The 25311-nt window shown below is 37.4% G+C and overlaps 1 pseudogene; it reads left to right on the top strand.

Moving 5' to 3' along the window:
- The first annotated feature begins 7366 nt into the window (after positions 1-7366).
- LOC148775877 (large ribosomal subunit protein eL31 pseudogene) lies at positions 7367-24390 on the top strand (annotated as a pseudogene).
- The last annotated feature ends 921 nt before the right edge of the window (positions 24391-25311 follow it).

Raw genomic sequence — 25311 nt, 5'->3', positions numbered from 1 at the left:
TTTATTGTGATCCACACAGTCAAATGTAGCAGAAATAGTCAATGTAGCAGAAATAGATGTTTTTCTGGAACTCTCTTGCTTTCTCCATGATCCAGCGGATGTTGACAATTTGCTCTCTGGTGCCTCTGCCTTTTCTAAAACCTGCTTGAACATCTGGGAGTTCCCGGTTCACATATTGCTGAAGCCTGGCTTTGAGAATTTTGAGCATGACTTTACTAGCGTGTGAGATGAGTGTAATTGTGCGGTAGTTTGAGCATTCTTTGGCATTCCCTCTCTTTGGGATTGGAATGAAGGTTAATTTTAAGAAAGGGTAAATTGTGCAAGGGAAGCACCAGAGAGCAATTTAAAAGATATTAATGTGATGAAGTGTATTAAGTGATCAACAGAATCTAATTAGAAGGTGAAAGAACTCTCTCAACTAGTACCTGAGTAGAGTCAAAATGACTCATAATACATAGCCTATATCAACTAGAATGACAAAGTCCTAATGTGTAGCATGGGGAACTATACTTCCATATCCTTTGGCAAACTATAAAGGAAAAGAACATTTAAAAATGAATACTTTTATGTGTATGACTGAATCATTTTGCTATACAGCAGAGATTGACACAACATTGTAAATCAACTATACTTCAAGAAAAATGTAAAAAAAAGAAAGATATTATCTAGAAAGTGATAAACAGTAAAACAGATAGTTTAATAGTATTCTTTATGAACTCCATGTATGATGAGTAACTTCAGTCATGTCTGACTCTTTGCCACTCTATGGACTGTAGCCTGCCAAGCAACTCTGTCCATGGAATTTTCCAGGCAAGAATACCAGAGTGGGTTGTCATGCACTGCTCCAGGGGATCTCCCTGACCCAGAGATCAAACTCATGTCTCTCATGTCTCCTGCATTGGCAGGTGGGTCCTTTACCAGTCATGTCACCTCCAAAGCCCATTCTTTGTAAACTACAATGTCATTATTAGCTTCTTTGTGATGCAGAAATTACTTTTAACTTGGGTCCAAAGAAAAACATTTTAAATACATACTGAAGTACATGAGCAAATAGAAAGAGAAATTAAAGTTCTCAGAGATAATGGAAATAAAAAGCCACTAAGAGAAATGAGTTTTGTAATAATGATTATTGACTTAGAAAATAGACTGCTGAATATTTTCCCAGCAAAGTTGGGTTTATTTGGTATTAGCAGAGAATTGCAATTCACGTTGTGCAACCATAAAAGCCACATGCAAGTTCTGCCAGAGTGAGGGAAAAAAGCATGCTTCTAAGGAGGGGATATAAAAAAAAAAGGTTTGGGAGGGTTGTGATAAAGAGTCAAAAACCTTTCATTGGTTGAATTTTTGCTAGGGAAGAACAAAAGTCTTTTCCTTCCTAGTGGACTACCATTGAATAGTGTGGGAGGTCTCCCTTCTTTCCTCCCAACACTATTTAATTGAAATTTCTTTTTTTTTTTTTTTTTTTTAACATGACCTCCTTCTGATATAGATTTGTAAACATTGCTGACCAGGTTTCCATGACTTTCTGTCCCTTAAGGCCAGAAAATAACTTCCTCACATGTAGTGTCTCATGTTAGAGGACAAGTGTACAGATTGGAAACACATGGAGTCACAAGAAGAGGTAAGAGGGAAAACTCTTAGCCCTGTTTTATTTGAAGTCCATATATTATCAAAATCAGAGACACTGGAGATTATCTGAACCATTCTGTCATCATGAAACATAGGTGACAAATTTCCAAATTTCCAATATTTGCCCTCAGATTTGATGTTCTCTTTAGGGATGTCACATGAATCTAAGTCTATTCCCTGGAATTTAGCTGAGCAAGGGTTGCTAGCAGTAGAATTTAGGGCTTTTTCCACAGAGATTGTAAAGAATTTCCCTGGAGGTGTCTTTTCTAATAGCAAAATCTCACGTTTGCAGGGTGAGATGCTGAAAGTTTTAGTCTGGAGAGAGTGCAAAATAGAAACATTATGGACATTTTTATTGAAAGTAATTAAGCTTTTACAATATTGGGATATCTCTTCTTTTATCTTCTCAAGAAGCAGGAGGCAAACATATTGGACGCCCTGTAACTCTCTCACATGTTAATAATTTAGGTTCTCCAGAAGGTGTGGATCTGAGATTTAGAAGAATCAACAGCAAAAATTTTGTTCAAACTATTTGGAAAGCCTCTATGAATTTTACCAATACAGCTTTAATAATGCTGTTAGTTTGACTAAAACAGAAGATCAAGGGTTGTAAGCACAGTGAAGTTGTGTGAATGAAACAAACCAAACAGCACAGACTTGTTGAAATATTGTTCAGTACAATGGTTTTCTCATTACTATGAAGTTCAAGAGGAGTGCCCTAAGTATGGATAAGCTTTTTCAAAAGATCTTTAGCCACAGAAGAGACAGTAATCTATCTGCAAAGGAAGACTTCAGTCCAATGTGAAAACATAAGAACATGAAAGAAATATATTTACCTCGATTAGACAGAGGAAGCTGTATCAAGTCTATTGTTAGGCTTGAAATGGTCCATTAGGCAGTTTAAAATGGTGGGAGGAGTATGAATAAGCTTTCTTGGTTTGTACTTTGCGCAAGGGAAACAAGAAATGTAGGCAAATTTGAAGTTTTCCTAATGTTTCCCCACCAATATTGATTTTTGTATGTTATCATTTTGTTAGGCATATGTATATGTATATGCAGGCATAGTGGTGAGAAGTGGAAATTTTGAAATCTCTTATAGGACTGAGTTGTTATTTGGTCCAAACTAGAGATTTCTGTTTTTATTAAACCAACAATTGCTAAACTTCCAAACTTTTTTGTTTTTTTCCTTTTCTAAGGCCTATTGTTGGGTTTTACTGGCAAGTTTTTCTAATTATCTTTTAAGGAAATATTCTTTTCACCATGATTGGGGTTTAGCTGTTGTTGGTTTCCTTAGATGCACTATTCCTCACAGAAATATTAGCAATATGAATTCCCTTACCTTCCAGAGAGTCAAGTTTATAATGGCTTAAAATCTTAACAATAGCCAAAGCAGAAGGTATGGTATTATATCCAGTAATTTCTGAATATAGGAGCTGTTTTAATTTTATTTCTATTAGAAGTAAGGAAGTCATGTTGCTTAGAGAACATTTCAGAATCATGAGCGACTCAAAATCACATATCTACTTTCTGTATAAATATTGCTAGTTTTGCCCTTGGCTGAAGTACAAACCTGTGTACTTCAAACCTACCTGTTAGGCCAAAGTAGCCAAAGCTGAAAATGTAACCTCAACAGTTTCTAAAGGAGTTGTAATAACATAACCAACATGAAACTTGCCATTGTCACTTTTAATTAATAACCATCAGTGAACTATGAGAAATAAATTATATCCAATGGAATTTCATGTAGATCATTTAGGAGACAACAGGAGATGATCTGTCAGCCTTAATTAGATGTAAGGGATCAGTCAGTTGACAGAGAGAAGAGTAGTCAGGTTCAAGTTATTACCATATAAGAGAGTTATATGAGGGGCAGTTAACAAAAGGACTTATAGGAGGTGGTGCAGCTGACTAAGAAAAGTGGAGTTTGATGAGAATTCAGTAGAGCTTCTACTGCATGAAGTTAAAAAAAAAAAAAATTGTTAAAGTGGGTCCAACAGTGATTTTCTCAATGGCCTTAACCAATAGGGCAATAGCAGTAACAGGTAAAAGGCAGTGGGGTTATCTCTACTTCACAAAGTCCAGTTATTGCCTTAATAAATTATGGGGTCATAATGATCTCCATGATTTTGGGGGAGTACCCAAAGGGCCTTCCTTTCTTTTTCAGAGAAGGAAAAGGAAATCTGATAATTGGGCTGCCCAAGGGCAGCTGTGTTCTTACTCACACAGTTGAGTCTGACTCTTTGTGACCCCAGGGACTGTAGCCTACCAGGCTCCTCTGTCCATGGGATTTTCCAGGCAAGAATACTGGAGTGGGTTGCCATTCCCTTCTCCAGGAGTTCTTCCTGACCCATGGATTGAACCCAGGTCTCCTGCACTACATGCAGACTCTTTACCATCTGAGCCTCCAAGGAAGCCCAAGAGCAGCAGGGTTCATCAAACTCTTCTTTAAGGCCTTGAAGACAATTATTTTTGTTCAGTTCTTCCCATAAAATTGAGTCATGGTTGTCATTATTGAATGACATTGAATAAAATATATAGAGAGATTTGGACATAAGACAGGTAATTGGAACCCAATTTTGGCAGCAATTAACAGCCCAAGAAAACCTCACAGTTGGCATTTAGTTTAAGGAAAGTTAGTATACTGTGATTTCTATGTGAATCTAGGTATAGCCTTTATTTTCTGACATCATATGCCCTAAATATCAATACTGGGTTTGAAAAACCTGGAATTTTTCTTTGTCAAACTTACATCCCTTTAAGGCTGTAAGCATTAACAAGTTGCTGTTTTCCTGTGAGGAGGCTTGAGAAGGAGAGCAAAAAAAGCAAATCATTGATATATTGCAACAAAGCATAACCTTTAGTAAAGTTTATATCAGTCTTCAGAATTTGGGAGAAATTAAGAAGGATTCTCAGCAAACTCAGAGGTATTACTCTCATGGTAAACTGTTTTTCTAAGAGAAGGCAGACAATTGGTTAGTGGAGATCAATCCTGGGTGTTCATTGGAAGGACTGATGCTAAAGCTGAAACTCCAATACTTTAGCCACCTCATACAACTAGTTGACTCACTGGAAAAGAGTCTGATGCTGGGAGGGATTGGGGGTGGGAGGAGATGGGGACAACAGAGAATGGGATGGCTGGATGGCATCACCGACTCGATGGACGGGAGTTTGAGTGAACTCCAGGAGTTGGTGATGGACAGGGAGGCCTGGTGTGCTGTGATTCATGGGGTCGCAAAGAGTCGGACACGACTGAGCGACTGAACTGAACTGAACTGATGCACTAAATATTAAAGAATGGACTGCATAATCAATGACTAAAGAGCTTGCTTCCTGTGAAAGTGGATATTAGTAGTGTGTGATGGTTAGGAACAATGAAGTGTCAAGGGAAAACAATGTTTTCTGACTGGCGGTCCTGATTTAACTTTCACCCTTGGCCTGTAGGCTTTCTCACTGGTAAAATGGGAGTGTTACATAGTCTATTGTTGTCATTCAGTCACTAAGTCATGTTCGACTATTTGTGACCCCATGGACTATAACCTGCCAGGATCCTCTGTCCATGAGATTTCCCAGGAAAGGATACTGGAGGGAGTGGCCATTTCTTCTCCAGGGAATCTTCCCAACTTAGGGATCCAACCTACATCTCTTGTGTCTCCTGTATTGGCAGGCAGATTCTTTACCACTGAGCCACTAGGGAAGGTGTTACGTGGGCTAGTGAAAGGAATAGCAAGACCTTGATCATTATAATCTTTTATTGTAGCTTTATATAATGAAGTACTTCTTTACTTATAGAGCACAGGCTCATTTTGGAAAAATATGCTGAGGGATCTCTTTAAATCTGTATGGGATGTGCATTGTGAAGTTTGTCAATATCTGTTGGAAATTTTTCATAGGAAAAGTGAGAGTGGTACTGATTCAGTTGGGAAAATTGATCAGTGTCTCAGGATCAGCTTTGGTACGTTAGGAGACAGAATGAATAAAAGATATCAGGTTATTTAATTCACCTGATGATTTTCTTTGATCAGTATTCTCAGTTTCTAAATTATTTCCCTCTTTTGGTACAAAGAGATTCTGGCATGGGACTGCTGTATGATTTGTTGTTATTGTTGTTCAGTCACTAAATTGTGTCTGATTCTTTGCAACTCCAATGTCACAGTATAATAAATGAATGGAGGTGGAGAAAGTGAGGAGAAAAAAAGTAGGGATGTCTGCAAGAGCCTTAACAAAATGAAATGGCTTCAGAGAGAGGACTCTCTTGGGGTTCATTAGAGATCTCTACTATTTGAACTCTTTTAGTGTTCTGAGTCAGGGGCTGCTTTATATCAGTGGGGTTGAGCAGTGAGAGTGTGATCTGGTGTCAGTCAAGGCTGGAAGAGATTTGCCCCAATCTGGAGAAATGTTTCTTCAAGCTGATTAAAAGAAGAATTGAGAAGAGTTTCTGTAGTTTCTTGGAACCCTGTCATTGAGAACTCAGAGAACCTTGGAAAGGCTGGTCAGAAAGTTGAAGTTACCTAGAGCACTTACACATGTAATTGTTGTTTTTTTTTTTTTTTTTTTTACCCAATGCCTTTGCTCTTTGCAATAATAGGATAAATTGGAAGAGTTTTAATTCATTTGGGGGCCTTCAGTTGGTGGAGTTGAAGACTACATACACACTTTGGTGATCTTCCTTACAGATGACTCTTAAGTGTGCATCACTGACTCGATGGACGTGAATTTGAGCAAGTTCCGGGAGTTGGTGATGGATACGGGAGCCTGGCCTGCTGCAGTCCATGGAATCACAGAGTTGGACACGACTAAGTGATAGAACTGAACTGTAAGTGTGCTAAGAGGTGATTTTCCAGATTAACTAAATCTAGTATGGTCATAGTTTCCAATTTCATCCTGGTTCTTCTTACTAGAAGGGAAAAGTTCTGATTTAGCCAATTCAAAAGCATAAATTTAAAAAACTATTTGAATGGGTCAACATCTGAAGGAAGACCAGAATTTTCTCTAAAAGTATTCTGAAGTTGAGAGTTTCTTGGTTGCCTAGTGATTAGATTCTGGGCTTTCATTGCCATGTCTCAGATTCAATTTCTTGTCAGAGAACTGAGATCCCTCAAGCCTCTTGATGTGATGAAAAAAAAAAAAAAAAGATTCTGAAGTCAATTGCAATAATCATGCACAAGTGAGCCACATTTTTGTGTAAGAGTCTGAAGTTTGTTCTAAGCAACAGGCTTTGTTAAAGTCCTAGGAATTGTTCAGTAATGTGCCCAGCATTTTCTGAAGCCTCATCTATAAGTTACCAGGCTGGCTTGACTTCTAATTGTGATTCTAGTAACTTTTCAAGATTTTCTCAATTGGTATTATTTATCCAATGTTGGCCCAGGCCTTCATATGAACAAGCTGATAGATGTCAGAGAAACAAGGTAAAATGTTTGAATGACTATTAAATTCTTCTTCAGCAAATCTGTGAGGAAACTTGGTTACTTTGGAAAACAGTTTTACTATGGCTCACGGTTCAGCTTTATTCTCAGCTTTAGTCCAGAGAATATAAGAAATTAAATATTCATACTCTAGATGCTCAGACTTAGTTTTAAAAGGACTGGCTGTGACAAGTTCAGGGGAAAAGAATGTGTACCAAGTTTGAGGGAACACTGGAAATTTGACGAAATATTATTAAGGGGGCCTGAGGGTAGAGTTGAGATGTAGGCGGTACAGAAGGGAATAAGGAAACTGGAGCTGGAGCCATAGTCCGGCCATGAGGAACCAGCACAGAGACTTGATGGGTTCAGAGGTGAAGCCTGAGAAAGAGAAGGCAAGGAAGAAGAGCTTGAGTTCTTGTGAACAATTTTATCTGTCTACAATTGTTTCTTTGAATGAGTTCATCTATTTATATATTTATTTATTTTACAATGTGGCGATTTTATGCTTTTGATGAAGTTGGGAAGCCTCAAAATGCCAATCAAAATAAGCATTCCACTGAGTTCCGGAAAATTTTGAGCTATTGTATTTCAATTTTGTTTTAAGAAAATTAAGTTTGTGGATATCAAAAGTTCTCCATAACAGCAATTGGCATTCCAAAAGGTCCGGTATGTCCTTTTAGTTAGAAATCTTTAAACATAAAATCATCCAGAGTCCTTACAGTTATCTAAGAAATATTTAGGTAACTGGGATCCCATTTTTCATGAATTTTTCTCTACAGCAAAAGAATAATTTGCATGAAGTTCAAACAGCTCAGTTCAACATCTTACGACTCAAACATCCTGCAGCTCAAACAGTCTGTGAGCTACTATCAGACAGTTCTAAGGAAGCAGCTTGGTCCTGGGGCAGCCAGGTAAAATACTTTTCACCTACTTTCCAGAGAACAGTCCCTATTGCAAATGAATAGGCCAAGGCTCAACTGACATGGTTTCAATAAAGCACCTGCTATTTCTAAAGGAATTTATCAATGGCAACTCAGCCAGCTCTTGTTGAAAAAGGTTTATCTCTAATTCAGACCAAAATGACAAATGACTACTTCCCAACAGAACAAGACCTTACCTATAAAGAATAGACCCTTAAGGGAGATCCCAAATAAAGCCTGAAGAACTTAAAAGGCAAAGAGGTTATAAGTTTGAACCCAGAAGGGAGACATAGTTTCAAACTCTAGGATTGGCAAGAAAAGCAGTGAACGCAATGGGTTCAATTGTAGTATTGCAGTTGCCTGCTTACCAGTCCAGGAGTCTAATGAGATCATCTCTAGTCCCTGCATAAGCCACCAAATGTTTACCTAAACAAAAAGGTTATCAGATACTTCTTTAGCAAGTTCAGTTCAGTTCAGTTCAGTTCAGTCGCTCAGTCGTGTCCGACTCTCCGCGACCCCATGAATCACAGCACGCCAGGCCTCCCTGTCCATCACCAACTCCCGGAGTTCACTCAAACTCATGTCCACAGAGTCCGTGATGCCATCCAGCCATCTCATTCTCCGCCGTCCCCTTCTCCTCCCGCCCCCAACCTTTCCCAGCATCAGAGTCTTTTCCAGTGAGTCAACTCGTCGCATGAGGTGGCCAAAGTATTGCAGTTTCAGCTTTAGCATCAGTCCCTCCAATGAACATCCAGGATTGATCTCCTCCAGAATGGACTGGTTGGATCTCCTTGCAGTATAAGGGAGTCTCAAGAGTCTTCTCCAACACCACAGTTCAAAAGCATCGATTCTTCGGCGGTCAGCCTTCTTCACAGTCCAACTCTCACATCCATACATGACCACGGGAGAAACCATTGCCTTGACTAGACGGACCTTGGTTGGCAAAGTAATGTCTCTGCTTTTTAATATACTATCAAGGTTGGTCATAACTTTCCTTCCAAGGAGCAAGCGTCTTTTAATTTCATGGCTGCAATCAGCATCTGCAGTGATTTTGGAGCCCAAAAAAATAAAGTCTGACACTGTTTCCACTGTTTTTCCATCTATTTCCCATGAAGTGATGGGACCAGATGCCATGATCTTTGTTTTCTGAATGTTGAGCTTCAAGCCAACCTTTTCACTCTCCTCTTTCACTTTCATCAAGAGGCTTTTGAGTTCCTCTTCACTTTCTGCCATAAGGGTAGTGTCATCTGCATATCTGAGGTTATTGATATTTCTCCCGGCAATCTTGATTCCAGCTTGTGCTTCTTCCAGCCCAGCGTTCCTCATGATGTACTCTGCATATAAGTTAAATAAGCAAGGTGACAATATACAACCTTGACGTACACCTTTTCCTATTTGGAACCAGTCTGTTGTTCCATGTCCAGTTCTAACAGTTGCTTCCTAATTTAAGCTTTAATGTATAGTTGATTCTATCATTACTTACTGTGGATTTTGTTCTTCTCAACTAGATATTTTTCCCTTTCATTTTAAAGAGACAATTTCTGGGATTATTGTTATTTGTAAAAGTAATTAGAATGATTTAATGTGCATTTAATGCAATCGTTACTTTTGTTTTGCATTTTGTTTCTTGCGGCAAGTTTTCTAAGCATTTTAACTGGGAAAATAATGGAATATAATGTAAAACATAGGATGTTAGTCGGTAAAAGAGACAAACAAAACGCACAAATTAAATACACACTTTCCTGGTTAGAGAGAAAAAGGATTGGGAATGTAATTACCTATTGATTTTACTTTTAGCCTTTTAATGCACAAAATTACCAATGGGTTAAATAAATATTACTTTATTTTCACTGTGAACTAGATACAAGTAATTTATATTGGAAATAATGCAAATAAATTCTTGCTCCTCTCCTCCAATTAGGATTTAACCAAAATCAAACAAGATGATAGCTTTATAGAGGGATGCTATTATTCACATTATCTCCAAATAATAGTAATTTCAAGGACTGAAATATCACTGATTTTGTGACTGTGATAAAGTTTAGATAATTAACACTGAAAACGAATCTAACATTTTAAAGTCACACAATTCTCTTATTTATTCTTATTTTTTGTATATAAATGCATTTATATATGTTTTTATTTTAATATGAGATTAAAATTTTTTTTCTGTCATTCATTTGTTTAATAAGTATTTTTTTTATTTTTATTTTTTTTAGGTAATTAATTTATTTTTTATTGGAGGCAAATTATTTTACAATATTATATTGGTTGGTTTTGTCATACATTGATATGAATTTGCCCCGGGTTTACATAAGTTCCCCCTCCTGAACCCCCCTCCCACCTCCCTCCTCCCTTTATCCTCCCTCTGGGTCATCCCCGCATGCCAGCCCCGAGCATCCTATAACATGCATTGACCCTGAACTAGTGATTCGTTTCACATAAATTTTTTTTTAATTTTTAATTTATTTATTTTAATTGGAGGTTAATTACTTTACATTATTGTATTGGTTTTGCCATACATTGACATGAATCTACCCTGGGTGTACATATGTTCCCCATCTTAAACCCCCTACCCATCTCCCTCCCCATCCCCCTCCCCATCCTATCCCTCTGGTTCATCCCAGTACACCAGCCCCGAGCATATTGTATCATGCATCGAACTTGGACTGGCGATTCATTTCACATATGATAATATGCATGTTTCAACGCCATTCTCCCAAATCATTCCACCCTCGTCCTCTCCCACAGAGTCCAACAGACTGTTCTATACATCTGTGTCTCTTTTGCTGTCTTGCATACAGGTTTATCGTTATCATCTTTCTAAATTCCGTATATATGCGTTAATATACTGTATTGGTGTTTTTCTTTCTGGCTTACTTCACTCTGTATAATAGGCTCTAGTTTCATCCACCTCATTAGAAATGATTCAAATGCATTCTTTTTAATGGCTGAGTAATACTCCATTGTGTATATGTACCATAGTTTCTTATCCATTCGTCTGCAGATGGACATCTAGGTTTCTTCCATGTCCTGGCTATTATAAACAGTGTTGCAATGAACATTGGAGTACATGTGTCTCTTTCAATTCTGGTTTCCTTGGTGTGTATGCCAAGGAGTGCGATTGCTGGGTCATATGGCAGTTCTATTTCCAGTTTTTTAAGGAATCTCCACACTGTTTTCCATAGTGGCTGAACTAGTTTGCATTCCCACCAACAGTGTAAGAAGGTTCCCTTTTCTCCACACCCTCTCCAGCATTTACTGCTTGTAGACTTTTGGATAACAACCATTCTGGCTGGCGTGAAATGGTACCTCATTGTGGTTTTGATTTGCATTTCTCTGATTATGAGTGATGTTGAACATCTTTTCATGTGTTTGTTAGCCATCTGTATGCCTTCTTTGGAGAAATGTCTGTTTAGTTATTTGGCCCATTTTCTGATTGGGTCATTTATTTTTCTGGAATTGAGCTGCAGGTTTGCTTGTATATTTTTGAGATTAATCCTGTGTCAGTTGCTTCATTTGCTATTATTTTCTCCCATTCTGAAGGCTGTCCTTTCACCTTGCTTATAGTTTCCTTTGCTGTGCAGAAGCTTTTAATTTTAATTAGGTCCCATTTGTTTAATTTGCTATTTCCAATATTCTGGGAGGTGGGTCATAGAGGATCCTGCTGTGATTTATGTCGGAGAGTATTTTGCCTATGTTCTCCTCTAGGAGTTTTATAGTTTCTGGTCTTACATTTAGATCTTTAATCCATTTTGTGTTTATTTTTGTGTATGGTGTTAGGAAGTGTTCTAGTTTCATTCTTTTACAAGTGGTTGACCAGTTTTCCCAGCACCACTTGTTAAAGAGATTGCCTTTTCTCTGTTGAATATTCTTGCCTCCCTTGTCAAAGATAAGGTGTCCATAGGTGCATGGATTTATCTCTGGGCTTTCTATTTTGTTCCATTGATCTATATTTCTGTCTTTATGCCAGTACCGTACTCTCTTGATGATTGTGGCTTTGTAGTAGAGCCTGAAGTCCGGAAGGTTGATTCCTCCTGTTCCATTCTTCTTTCTCAAGATTGCTTTGGCTATTCAAGGTTTTTTGTATTTCTATACAAATTGTGAAATTATTTGTTCTAGCTCTGTGAAAAACACCGTTTTTAGCTTGATAGGGATTGCATTGAACTTATATATTAGTTTGGATAATATATTCATTTTCACAATATTTATTCTTCCAATTCGTGGACACGGTATATTTCTTCATCTATTAATGTCCTCTCTGATTTCTTTCACCAGTGTTTTATAGTTTTATATATATATATAGGTCTTTTGTTTCTTTAGGTAGATATATTCCTAAGTATTTTATTCTTTTTGTTGCAATGGTGAATGGAATTGTTTCCTTAATTTCTCTTTCTATTTTCTCATTATTAGTGTATAAGAATGCAAGGGATTTCTGTGTGTTGATTTTATATCCTGCAACTTTACTGTATTCATTGGTTAGCTCTAGTAATTTTCTGGTAGAGTCTTTAGGGTTTTCTGTGTAGAGGATCATGTTTTATTCTCAATGATTAGTACTGAAATTGAGTATTAATGAAAAAAGAAAACCATTGACATATTCATATAACATTCATTTTGAAATCAATTACAGGTATTCAAGCCAACTACATTATGTTTTTTAGTCAGAGGAAACAGACCTCCATCTCACCCCCCTGCTTTCTCTGTGTATGTCTATATCTATGAGGTAGTTATATTTAGAAGCTTATGTGTAATTTTTTCATGGTAATAATGAACGTTATTGCATTTCCTCTCTTGCTTCTGAAAAATAAATATTTGCTATATTCCAATAACCAATTATTTTCTTGACTATCTCAGTATATGTCTGGAGGAGAAAAACCTCCCTCCAGGTGGACATTCTGAAACAAGATAAAAAAAGAGAATTATCATCTCTGAGATTTTTATGACATGAAGGAAATATGTAGGGAAGAAAAATGTATTTCTTAATGCAAATGTCATACTTAGAAGGTAAAATGATTAATCAGAAAAAAGTACATGGTATCTATGAAACCTTTATGAAATTTCATTGACCATATTTATGTCTTCATTTTTTACAGAAGTGGGTAAGAAAAAGTACATTATTTTATTCCACATCATAGTTTTTAAACTTAAATATATTTAGTAAGTAAAGTTTAGAGAAAATGAATATTTCCATTTTAAAGGAAAGATAAATCACGACGTTTGCAAGAACTTGATTCCTAACTAAACTGTAAAGATATAGATGCCTGTATTAACCTTTAGTACATATTTTTAAGCTCCGCATCATTTAAATAAATATCTTCATATGTCTTAAATATCTTCATAAACATCATTCTTGATATTGAATGATGGCAATAAACTTCAGAAATTACTGAATATCAATAATACTTTGGTTAATTACCTTAGTAATTTCCCCAGATTGAAGAACTTAAAATAAGCTCACACAAGTTCATTGTATCGTCCATAAACTTTTTTGGAAATATTTTTGAAAGTGAGAAAAAAATATAAAATTCTTATTAAGTTCTCAAGATTAAATTAAGCACTTGAATAAAAGAGCATTAAGTATTATATACTCTATAATTGTTCATTGTTTGGAAATATTTAAGTCATTGATCATAACTTACTTTACACAATCATTATTTTAAGGAATAAAATATCACTCAGTTAAAATGTGTATTTTTATATACAGGTAAATACATCTTTTATTCATTTTGTACTATTAGAATATTGTTGTGGGAGTGAAAGCAAGACTAAAATAAAGTTTTCTTCTGAAAAGGAAAAAGAGAGCAGAGAAAAGAAAATAAAGAAAAAGAATGAAAGCTTAAAAAAGAATAGAAAACTAATATTATGTTTCTGTCATAAGCCAAGAGCTCTACTAATTACTGTTGACACAATATGAAAGGAAGGAAATATAAGAGAGAACACAGATATAAAGTGCTTCTCGGGTGGTGCTAGTGGTAAAGAAGCCACCTGTCAGTTCAGGTAGATTTAAGAGACCCAGTTTCAATCCTCTGGTCGGGAAGATCCCCTGGAGGAGGACATGGCAACCCTCTCCAGTATTCTTGCCTGGAGAATCCCATGGACAGAGGAATCTTATGGGCTACAGTCCATGGGCTAGCAAAGAGTTGGACAGGACTGAAGCAACTTAGCACACATGCACTCACACAGATATAAACTAATATTATTAGGCTGGAAAATGAAAATATATTATTCTGTACAAATGTGAAGCAAAATAAGAAAAAGAATGAATAACTTAGTTAAAAGAAGTTTCATAGTGTGGGTGACATAACTTGCTTTGGAGAAAGAAAAAGTTACTGGGTAAACAGCTAAAAAAACTAATTCTGGACAGCAGGGAAAGTATAGTACAGCATGTTCAGGGTTACATAACACATAACAATAATAAATTATAGAAGCATGAAGATTTAGAATTGGAGAGGTATACAGAGGCTTATTATTAATGACATTTATTCCAGACTGGACAGCTGGTTTAGTGTCTTTCAGATTATGAAGAAATGTTTAATGACTTAAAACTGTGAAAGGAGAGACTCAATTTGTATTTTGAAATGGGTACAATTCCTTGACAGCTAATTACAGGACTGAGAATAGAAAATAAATCCAGATCTTTTAAAATGGGTAAATTCACTTTGACAAGGACTTGAATTAAGCTACTCAATAGGAATAGGGGATAGAATTGGCAGGACTTGATGACTGATCAGAATGGATAGCAATGAGAAACAAAATGTATGTAGAAAGATCACCAAAATCATTGGCTTGGGTGATTAGAAGAATGGATGTGCCACCAAAAAAGACATAGAGAATTGCAAATAATGACTTCAGCTTTATTTGCTTGCAGTGTTTTAATGCAAGTTGGATATGATGGTAAATCTTCAGGAAAATTCAAGATCAAAGATAAAATTTGTCAGAAATCACCTAGAAAATACTCATAACAAGAAATGAATATGAGAAAAGGAATGAGGTCTAGGCAATGTAACCATTTAAAACTAATAATAAGAAAGAATAATAATAGTAGAACTAGCAAATACACATTTCAAAGATTAGAGGAGAACCAGGAAAAAGTGATCTCTCACAAGTCATATAAGTAGAATGGGATATTTGAAAGAAATAAATAGCCAACAGTGGCAGTTATAGCCAAAAAGATTTAGGAAATAATAATAATAATAAAGAGCATTAGATGGATATAATATATAGACACTAACTGGTGATTTCTTTCAGTCTAATTTCAGTTAAATGATCTAATTGCAATGAGCTGAGAATGGGAGTTAAAAGCTTTTGTGGAAACACTGCTCAAAATGTTCTCAAATTTGTTGAAAACATACCAAACACAAGAAGTTTTGCAAAACCCAGCAGAATAAAAAAAGGGAAAACCATATCTAGACCTACTATAGTCAAATTGCTGAAAATTAAAATAGAAATAAAAAATGAGTGCAGGGGAAAGGGAAAAAACTTACATTAAACAAAAAGGAGCAATAATATGAAAGATGACTTCTTAGCAAAACGACAGGGCAAATAAAATGTAATAGAAACTAAGATTTTTTACAAAAACCTGTAAGTTCACGATTCTACATGTAGCAATATATTTTAAATCAGAAAATAAAACAAAGATACTTCAACATAAATGAAAGCTTAATGAATTCTTAGCAGATTCACACTACAATAAATGCTAAAAGAGAAATTTTAGTATGAAAAGGAATGCCATAAAATAAAGCATCATATTCATAATAAGAAACTAATGTCACCTAAAATAGTTAATCAAAATGTCAACAGGGCAGTGTTCTTTTCTGGAAGGTCCAGAGGAGAATCTGTTTCCTTGCCTTTACCAATTTCTATTGAACATTTTAATTGTTCCCAGAAGCCTCTATATTGAAACCCTACCTATAGAATAAAATGATCAATTTATTCTATTTTCAGCCATTAAGTTTGTGCTAATTTAATACAACATCAGTTCAGTTCAGTTCAGTCGCTCAGTCGTGTCCGACTCTCCGCGACCCCATGAATCACAGCACGCCAGGCCTCCCTGTCCATCAACAACTGCCGGAGTACACTCAAACCCACTTCCACAGAGTCGGTGATGCCATCCAGCCATCACATTCTCGGTCGTCCCCTTCTCCTCCCGCCCCCAACCTTTCCCAGCATCAGAGTCTTTTCCAGTGAGTCAACTCGTCGCATGAGGTGGCCAAAGTATTGGAGTTTCAGCTTTAGCAACAGTCCCTCCAATGAACATCCAGGATTGATCTCCTTTAGAATAGACTGATTGAATCTCCTTGCAGTATAAGGGACTCTCAAGAGTCTTCTCCAACACCACAGTTCAAAAGCATCGATTCTTCGGCGATCAGCCTTCTTCACAGTCCAACTCGCACATCCATACATGACCACGGGAAAAACCATTGCCTTGACTAGACGGACCTTGGTTGGCAAAGTAATGTCTCTGCTTTTTAATATACTATCAAGGTTGGTCAAAACTTTCCTTCCAAGGAGTAAGCGTCTTTTAATTTCCTGGCTGCAATCAGCATCTGCAGTGATTTTGGAGCCCAAAAAAATAAAGTCTGACACTGTTTCCACTGTTTTTCCATCTATTTCCCATGAAGGGATGGGACCAGATGCCATGATCTCTGTTTTCTGAATGTTGAGCTTCAAGCCAACCTTTTCACTCTCCTCTTTCACTTTCATCAAGAGGCTTTTGAGTTCCTCTTCACTTTCTGCCATAAGGGTAGTGTCATCTGCATATCTGAGGTTATTGATATTTCTCCCAGCAATCTTGATTCCAGCTTGTGCTTCTTCCAGCCCAGCGTTCCTCATGATGTACTCTGCATATAAGTTAAATAAGCAAGGTGACAATATACAACCTTGACGTACTCATTTTCCTATTTGGAACCAGTCTGTTGTTCCATGTACAGTTCTGACTGTTGCTTCCTGACCTGCATACAGGTTTCTCAAGAGGCAGGTCAGGTGGTCTGGGATTCCCATCTCTTTCAGAATGTTCCACAGTTTATTGTGATCCACACAGTCAAAGGCTTTGGCATAGTCAATGAAGCAGAAATAGATGTTTTTCTGGAACTCTCTTGCTTTTTCCATGATCCAGCGGATGTTGGCAATTTGATCTCTGGTGCCTCTGCCTTTTCTAAAACCTGCTTGAACATCTGGGAGTTCACGGTTTACATACTGCTCAAGCCTGGCTTGGAGAATTTTGAGCATGACCTTACTAGTGTGTGAGATGAGTGCAATTGTGCGGTAGTTTGAGCATTCTTTGGCATTGCCTTTCTTTGGGATTGGAATGAAGACTGACCTCTTCCAGTCCTGTGGCCACTGCTGAATTTTCCAAATTTGCTGGCATATTGAGTGCAGCACTTTCACAGCATCATCTTTTAAGACTTGAAATAGCTCAACTGGAATTCTATCACCTCCACTAGCTTTGTTAGTAGTGATGCTTTCTAAGGCCAATTGACTTCACATTCCAAGATGTCTGGCTCTAGGTCAGTGATCACGTTATCGTGACTATCTTGGTCGTGAAGATCTTTTTTGTACAGTTCTTCTGTGTATTCCTGCCACCTCTTCTTAATATCTTCTGCTTCTGTTAGGTCCATACCATTTCTGTCCTTTATTGAGCCCATCTTTGCATGAAATGTTCCCTTGGAATCTCTAATTTTCTTGAAGAGGTCTCTTGTTTTTCCTATTCTGTTGTTTTTCTGTTTCTTTGCATTGATCACTGAGGAAGGCTTTCTTATCTCTCCTTGCTATTCTTTGGAACTCTGCATTCAGATGCTTATATCTTTCCCTTTCTCATTTGCTTTTCACTTCTCTTCTTTTCACAGCTATTTGTAAGGCCTCCTCAGTCAGCCATTTTGCTCTTTTGCATTTCTTTTCCATGGGGATGATCTTGGTCCCTGTCTCCTGTACAATGTCACGAACCTCCGTCCAGAGTTCATCGGGCACTCTATTAATCAGATCTAGTCCCTTAAATCTATTTCTCACTTCCACTGTATAATCATAAGGGTTTTGATTGAGGTGATATCTGAATGGTCTAGTGGTTTTCCCTACTTTCTTCAATTTAAGTCTGAATTTCACAGAAGCAGACGCGACGTGAGAGACGCCGGCCCTGGAGGCGCAGACGCAACGCGAGAGACGCCAGCCCAGGCGCAATGAACCATGCAAGAGGTGCGGCCGTGAGGAGCTACCCCACGCCTGAGGCCAGGGCCGGTTGCCGAGAGGAGCTACCCCACGTCCAACGGGCGGTGGCTGCGAGGGCGCAGGAGGGCCGAGAGGAGCTACTCTGTGTTCAAGGTCAGGAGGGGCGGCCTTGAGGAGATACCCCTCGTCCAAGGTAAGGTACAGCGGCTGCACTTTGCTGGAGCGGTTGTGAAGAGATTTCCTACGACCAAGGTAAGAGAAACCCAAATAAGACGGTAGGTATTGCTAGGGGGCATCAGAGGGCAGATGAACTGAAATCATAATCACAGGAAACTAGCCAATCTGATCACATGGACCACAGCCGAATGTGGTCCACTGGAGAAGGGAATGGCAAACCACTTCAGTATACTTGCCTTGAGAACCCCATGAACAAAGGGCAAAATGATAGGTTACTGAATGAGGAATTCCCCAGGTCGGTAGGTGCCCAGTATGCTACTGGAGATCAGTGGAGAAATAACTCTAGAAGGAATGAAGGGATGGAGCAAAAGCAAAACCAATACCCAGTTGTGGATGTGACCAGTGATAGAAGCAAGGTCCGGTGCTGTAAAGAGCAGTATTGCATGGGAACCTGGAATGTTAGGTCAATGAATCAAGGCAAATTGGAAGTGGTCAAACAGGAGATGGCAAGAGTGAACATAGACATTCTAGGAATCAGTGAATGAAAATGGACTGGAATGGGTGAATTTAACTCGGATGACCATTATATCTACTACTGTGGGCAGGAATCCCTTAGAAGAAATGGAGTAGCCATCATGGTCAACAAAAGAGTCCGAAATGCAGTACTTGGATGCAATCTTAAAAATGACAGAATGATTTCTGTTCGTTTCCAAGGCAAACCATTCAATATTACAGTAATCCAGGCCTATGCGCCAACCAGTAATGCTGAAGAAGCCGAAGTTAATCGGTTCTATGAAGACCTACAAGACCTTTTAGAACTAACACCTAAAAAAGATGTCCTTTTCATTCTAGGGGACTGGAATGGAAAAGTAGGAAGTCAAGAAACACCTGGAGTAACAGGCAAATTTGGCCTTGGAGCACGGAATGAAGCAGGGCAAAGGCTAATAGAGTTTTGTCAAGAGAATGCACTGGTCATAGCAAACACCCTCTTCCAACAAAACAAGAGAAGACTCTACACATGGACATCACCAGATGGTCAACACCGAAATCAGATTGATTATATTCTTTGCAACCAAAGATGGAGAAGCTGTATACAGTTAGCGAAAACAAGACCAGGAGCTGACTGTGGCTCAGATCATGAACTCCTTATTGTGAAATTACATTGTCAGGTAGAAAAAAAGAAAAAGTGGAAAGAAAAGGATGAGTAAAAGTTGAGGAGGGACTAGAGCAAAAGGCAGAAAGATTTATATATAAAAAATATTAATCGAGAAGATGAGTTAAGCAAAAATTTGATCTGAAGAGGTAAGTGGCTCAGTTAAGTAATTATATGGCGAGTAGACCAGAAAAGCAGCCACAAAGGCTTTAAAGCAGGGCTGTCCCTAGCCTATTTGAAAATAGCACAGCAGTCAATGTGACTGGAAAAGTGTGGACAAAGCAGAGAGCAGTAGCAGAGGATTGATTGGCTTGTGTTTTAAAGTGATCTCTGTTGCAAGGTATGAAATGGAAAGAAGAAATCATGTGAGTGTGTATTAATTATAGGGTTATAAGATGAATGGATTGAATTTCTTAATGGATTGAGAGAATGTTGAATTTGGGAATAGTAGAGTGAATGAGCTTCAAAACCGGGAAGAGGTAGTCAAAATACGGTGGCACTGGATTTATGAAAATATTGCTCTAACTAGTAATGCCAAGTTATGCTTCCAGGTATGAGTAGAAGAGTGAATGTTTGAGATAGGTTTGACACCATCATAAGAGAGCTGCGGATAGAATGGAAAGGCCTATGAGTTACGGAGTTTGTTTTTCAATGTGTCAGTCAATCAATTCAGTCGCTCAGTTGTGTCTGACTCTGTGATCCCATGGACTGCAACATTCCAGGCTTCCATGTCCATCACCAAATCCTGGAGCTTGCTCAAACTCAAGTCCATTGAGTCAGTGATGCCATCCAACCATCTCATCCTCTGTTGTCCCCTTCTGCTCCTGCCTTCAACCTTTCCCAGCATCAGGGTCTTTTCCAATGAGTCAGTTCTTCTCATCAGGTGGCCAAAGAATTGGAGCTTCAGCATCAGTCCTCCCAATGAATATTCAGGACTGATTTCCTTTAGGATGGACTGGTTGGATCTCCTTGCTGTCCAAGGGACTCTCAAGAGTGTTCTCCAACACCACAGTTCAAAAGCATCAATTCTTTGGTGCTCAGCTTTATTTATAATTCAACACTCACATCCATACGTGACTACTTGAAAAGACATAACTTTTACTAGACAGACCTTTGTTGGCAAAGTAATGCCTCTGCTTTTTAATATGCTGTCTAGGCTGGTCATAGCTTTTCTTCAAAGTAGCAAGCATCTTTTAATTTCATGGCTGCAGTTACTATCTGTAGTGATTTTGGAGTCTAGGAAAATAAAGTGATATTTATGTGTAAATTGGTGTAACCATGCCAGATATGGAATGGATTGGTAGAAGCTGAGGGGTAAACAGGGTTTATTAAATGATGAAAACAAACAAGGTTATAAAACATATAAGTAAACAACTATCAAAACTGGGGATATAGAGAAGAGTCAGCAAGACTATCTCAAAGCAGCAGTGAGAAGTTCAATTATACCAAGCCCAATGATTACAATTTGAATTGAAGAAACAGATACCAAAGAAGCACTGAAGGCAGAGTATAGCCAGTTCTATGTTAAGATGATAAAATTGATGGATTTGTGGTTGGTAATTTCCAAATGTCACACAAATTCTTTTAATTTTGAGACTTTTAATACATAATCTTACTTGTGATCATATATGGAGTATGTAATTTTCAGATAACTTTTGCCACACAGAAAAATTTCTGAGGATGTGGAAATTGTGGCAATAAATCATTTTCAACCTAATTAGGCTATTCTTTTGAGTCTTTCAATCTTGCTGAATTTAAAGGGACTTAAGCTCTTTCCATCATCTGTTTCACATTTGTGAAATGTTATTTCTATCCTCAAACTCAATCCATAATCTAAGATAGTTGGTACAGCTATCATTGACATGTGCTCATTTTATGAAGAAGGGAAAGGGAAAAACAGAAAATAGCCCAATTTGTACTTCCTAACCAACTGAGCAGGATTCCATCAGATAATGTCTCTTTTAAACATCACTGTCCATAATTTAGTTAACATGACCATATTTAGCTACAATAGAGACTAGGAAATGTACTCTTCTGGCTGGAAATATTGCTTTATTAAATAAAATTAGAAGCTTATTTCTAAAATGGAAGGAATAGAAGATATTTAGAAGGCATCTACATTTCTGCTACTTCAGGGATAGCAGTCAAACTTTAGGAGGGTTCACATGGAGTCATCCTTAAGATCTACATTTGTCTAGGGATAAATGAGATTGAATAAAGCCATAGTATTATACTTTCCATTAGGGCTTAACATTAGATAATTCCATAAGAATACTGAGAAAAAACGTAACTCACTTTGATCAAAAATTAAGAAACATAGATATAAACTAAAAAATATTGATAAACAACAGATGAATGTGTTAAATATATCAATACTAATAATTCTTCCCAAGTGGTTCTATAATTATAAAAAATCATTATGTGTACTTACCTTGCATATATTAAGTCTCATATCTCCAATTTCAACATTTTCAAAGGTAAGTCATTTATTTTGTGGTTGTTCTTAGATCACTATTTTGTGGTATTAGTAGTAAATTAACCTTCATTAACCATGTAATAGAAGCACCTATACTATGCGAAGTATTAGTCTATGTGGTAAAGATACAGTGTTGATCAAGATGAATAGGTCTATATGTTCAAGAAACTTACCCTCCAGTGGCAAGAAGATACCTTTGAAAGTGAGAGGGGTTGTACCCAGTGTTACATAATCTTACCACAGAGGTATCTATGGAGTGAAATTCAGGGTAAATAGCTACAGCTCGTCTCTCTAAAAGATCTGATGGTTTAGTTTTAAAGGACAAATTTGAACTAGGGAAGCAAAGATAAATCAAAACAGAATAATAGGTATGGGGAGGCACAAACAAAAAGGGCTTAAGGACAAAGAAAGAAATGAAGAAAGTCGCCCACAAAAGATGCATCTGCAAGGTTAATGAAGTTCCTGTCATAAAGGTATTTTTAAGCCACATAAAATTCTAAACTTTATGCTAAAAGTGATAAAAAGACAACGCGTTTTAAGTAGAAAAAAATGTGATCAGATTTGCATTTCACAATAATTAATATTGCTATTCTAATTATATTAGAAGAGGAAAATTAGAACAGGAGAAGGCCTAAGGCAAGACACCCTTAGAAACCTGTTGACTGGTACTTGAATTCAGTCAGGTATCCAGGTGAATAGGATGGGTAAATAATGAGGAGGAGACTTGGGGCCATTGATAAGATTTTGTTAAAATTATAGACCATAGGTAGGGAAGTGAAGAGGTGACTGAAAAATAGGAAAAAGTACAGTGGTCCATCTGGTGGAAATTGTAATGATATGAAAGGATATATTTGATGAAAGTACTGAAGTATTTAGAGTAGAAAAGCCTACATTATCTGACTCAGTGATCTCAGAAATAGATTTTCAGGTGATAGCAAGGTATGTGGAGAAAGGTGCTGAAGAGTGTGCAGAGCGGAAAAAAATCTGGAGATGTATGGGTTATAAAGTAGGGAGGCCAGGATAAAAAATGGATAAAAATTCATTTTGATGTGCAAATGAAAACTTGAACCAAATGACAAGTCTTTAAGGAATGCAGTGCCTCTTGATGAAAGTGAAAGAGGAGAGTGAAAAGGTTGGCTTGAAGCTCAACATTCAGAAAACAAAGATCATGGCTTCTGGTCCCATCACTTCATGGGAAATAGATGGAAAAACAGTGGAAACAGTGTCAGACTTTATTTTTTTGGGCTCCAAAATCACTGCAGATGCTGATTGCAGCCATGAAATTAAAAGACACTTACTCCTTGAAAGGAAAGTTATGACCAACCTTGATAATATATTAAAAAGCAGAGACATTACTTTGCCAACAAAGGTCCATCTAGTGAAGGCTATGGTTTTTCCCATAGTCATGTATGGATGTGAGAGTTGGACTGTGAAGAAAGCTGATCGCCGAAGAATTGATGCTTTTGAACTGTGGTGTTGGAGAAAACTCTTGAGAGTCCCTTGTACCACAAGGAGATCCAACCAGTCCATTCTAAGGGAGATCGATCCTGGGTGTTCATTGGAAGGACTGATGCTAAAGCTGAAACTTCAATACTTTGGCCACCTCATGCGACGAGTTGACTCACTGGAAAAGACTCTGATGCTGGGAAGGGTTGGGGGAGGGAGGAGAAGGGGACGACGGAGAATGAGATGGCTGGATGGCATCACCGACTCTGTGGACATGAGTTTGAGTGAACTCTGGGAGTTGGTGATGGACAGGGAGGCCTGGCGTGCTGTGATTCATGGGGTTGCAGAGAGTCGGACACGACTGAGCGACTGAACTGAACTGAATTAGTTAGTTGAAAATCAACAGAAATAAAGATAGAACAAATAAGAAGCTGGATCTCACTAAACAGTGTAAAAGGCAGAGATTTTTATACATATAATTTTATCAAAATATGGAGTAACAAAATCACTGAGGATCAAGGAGGTCCTTTTTAACTATTCACTCTTAAATAGGATGAGTGATTGAGAAAGGTGAGAGCTAAAATTGACAGCTTTCAATTAGGTTCAAAAAACGTAAGGTTTAATGAAATGTTTGAAAGTGTAGTGGCAGGGTCCTTTCCAAACTGGACCTGGCAAAACAGCTCCTGCCAAGAAAGGCGGTGAGAAGGGCCTTCCTGCCATCAATGAGGTGGGGACCAGAGAATATACCATCAATATCACCAAGCACGTCTATGGAGGGAGCTTCAAGTGTGCCCCTTACACACTCAAAGAGATTTGGAAATTTGCCATGAAGGAGATGGGAATGTTAGATGTGCCCAATAACACCAGGCTCAATGTACCTGTCTGGGTTAATGGAATAAGCAATGACTCATAGGCCTCTGTAGGTAATTGCCCAGAAATGCAGATGAAGATTCAGCAAACTTCTTTACCTATGTACATGTCACCAATTTAAAAATGCTAAATACAGTCAACGTGGATGAGAACTAACTACTGATTGTGAGTAAAATTATAGAATTGCACACACACAAAAAAGTGTAGAGGGTATTGTTAATCATAAACATAAGGTCTTAAAAATCATAATGGGAAGTCTAGCAAAGATCTTGAAAACTGGATTTTGAGTGAATTTGCATCAATACAATATGGAAATAAATAGCTTGAAGGAAAAGCAAGTTATCAAAGGAATTTGCATATTTAATGGTTTAAAAGAAACATAAGGAACTATGTATTATATTTTGCTTTCACAAACTTGTGAGAGAATTATTTCCAGTTGGAAGTATGTTAAATTATTCAAGTCACTTTAAAACTTAATTCTATGCAATGTAATGTGCAGACTTCAATTAATATTGTTTATGATCCTGAAATTTTATTAGGATTTTTTTGGTCATATATTCAGCAAAACTCAATAAGTTTTTATTCACATTTGCTAAACCACTATATTTAATGAAAACCCAGAAGTTATTTTTATTTGAGAAGATAGCAGTACCTTCTTCTAGCATCTGTTGAAGTTTAGATCTAAACTAAACCCATTATAGTGTTTTTCTTTTTTGGGGGGGTGGGGGAGGGAGGGATAGCAAGATCAATCTTTCTTTACTTATAAATGTGTGAAAAAGTTTGGTCAAGTGCTCTCAGTTTTTAAATCTTGCTCTACAAATGAAGCAGTTTGCCATTTTGTTGGTAAATTATAGTGAATACACTTTTTCAGTTCATACTTTGAATTCTTATTTTGTTAGTAAATAAGACTTTATTGAGGCACTGATACATACACAACAAGTGAAGTGCTTTGGGAATAATGATAAGCATATACCCTCTAGGAGAGTAAAGCTTCATTGGCTTTGCATGATCTGTACACATGCATTGGCTTAAAAACAACATGTTGCATTATGAAAAGTTAGTCATGTGCTACAGATT

This window comes from Moschus berezovskii, chromosome 13, assembly GCF_049115385.1.
Source record: "Moschus berezovskii isolate FMDL1 chromosome 13, NW_MosBer_1.0, whole genome shotgun sequence".
Classification (NCBI taxonomy): Eukaryota; Metazoa; Chordata; class Mammalia; order Artiodactyla; family Moschidae; genus Moschus; species Moschus berezovskii.
Note: the sequence above shows the minus strand (reverse complement) of the source record. Positions and strands in the feature narration are given on the sequence as shown.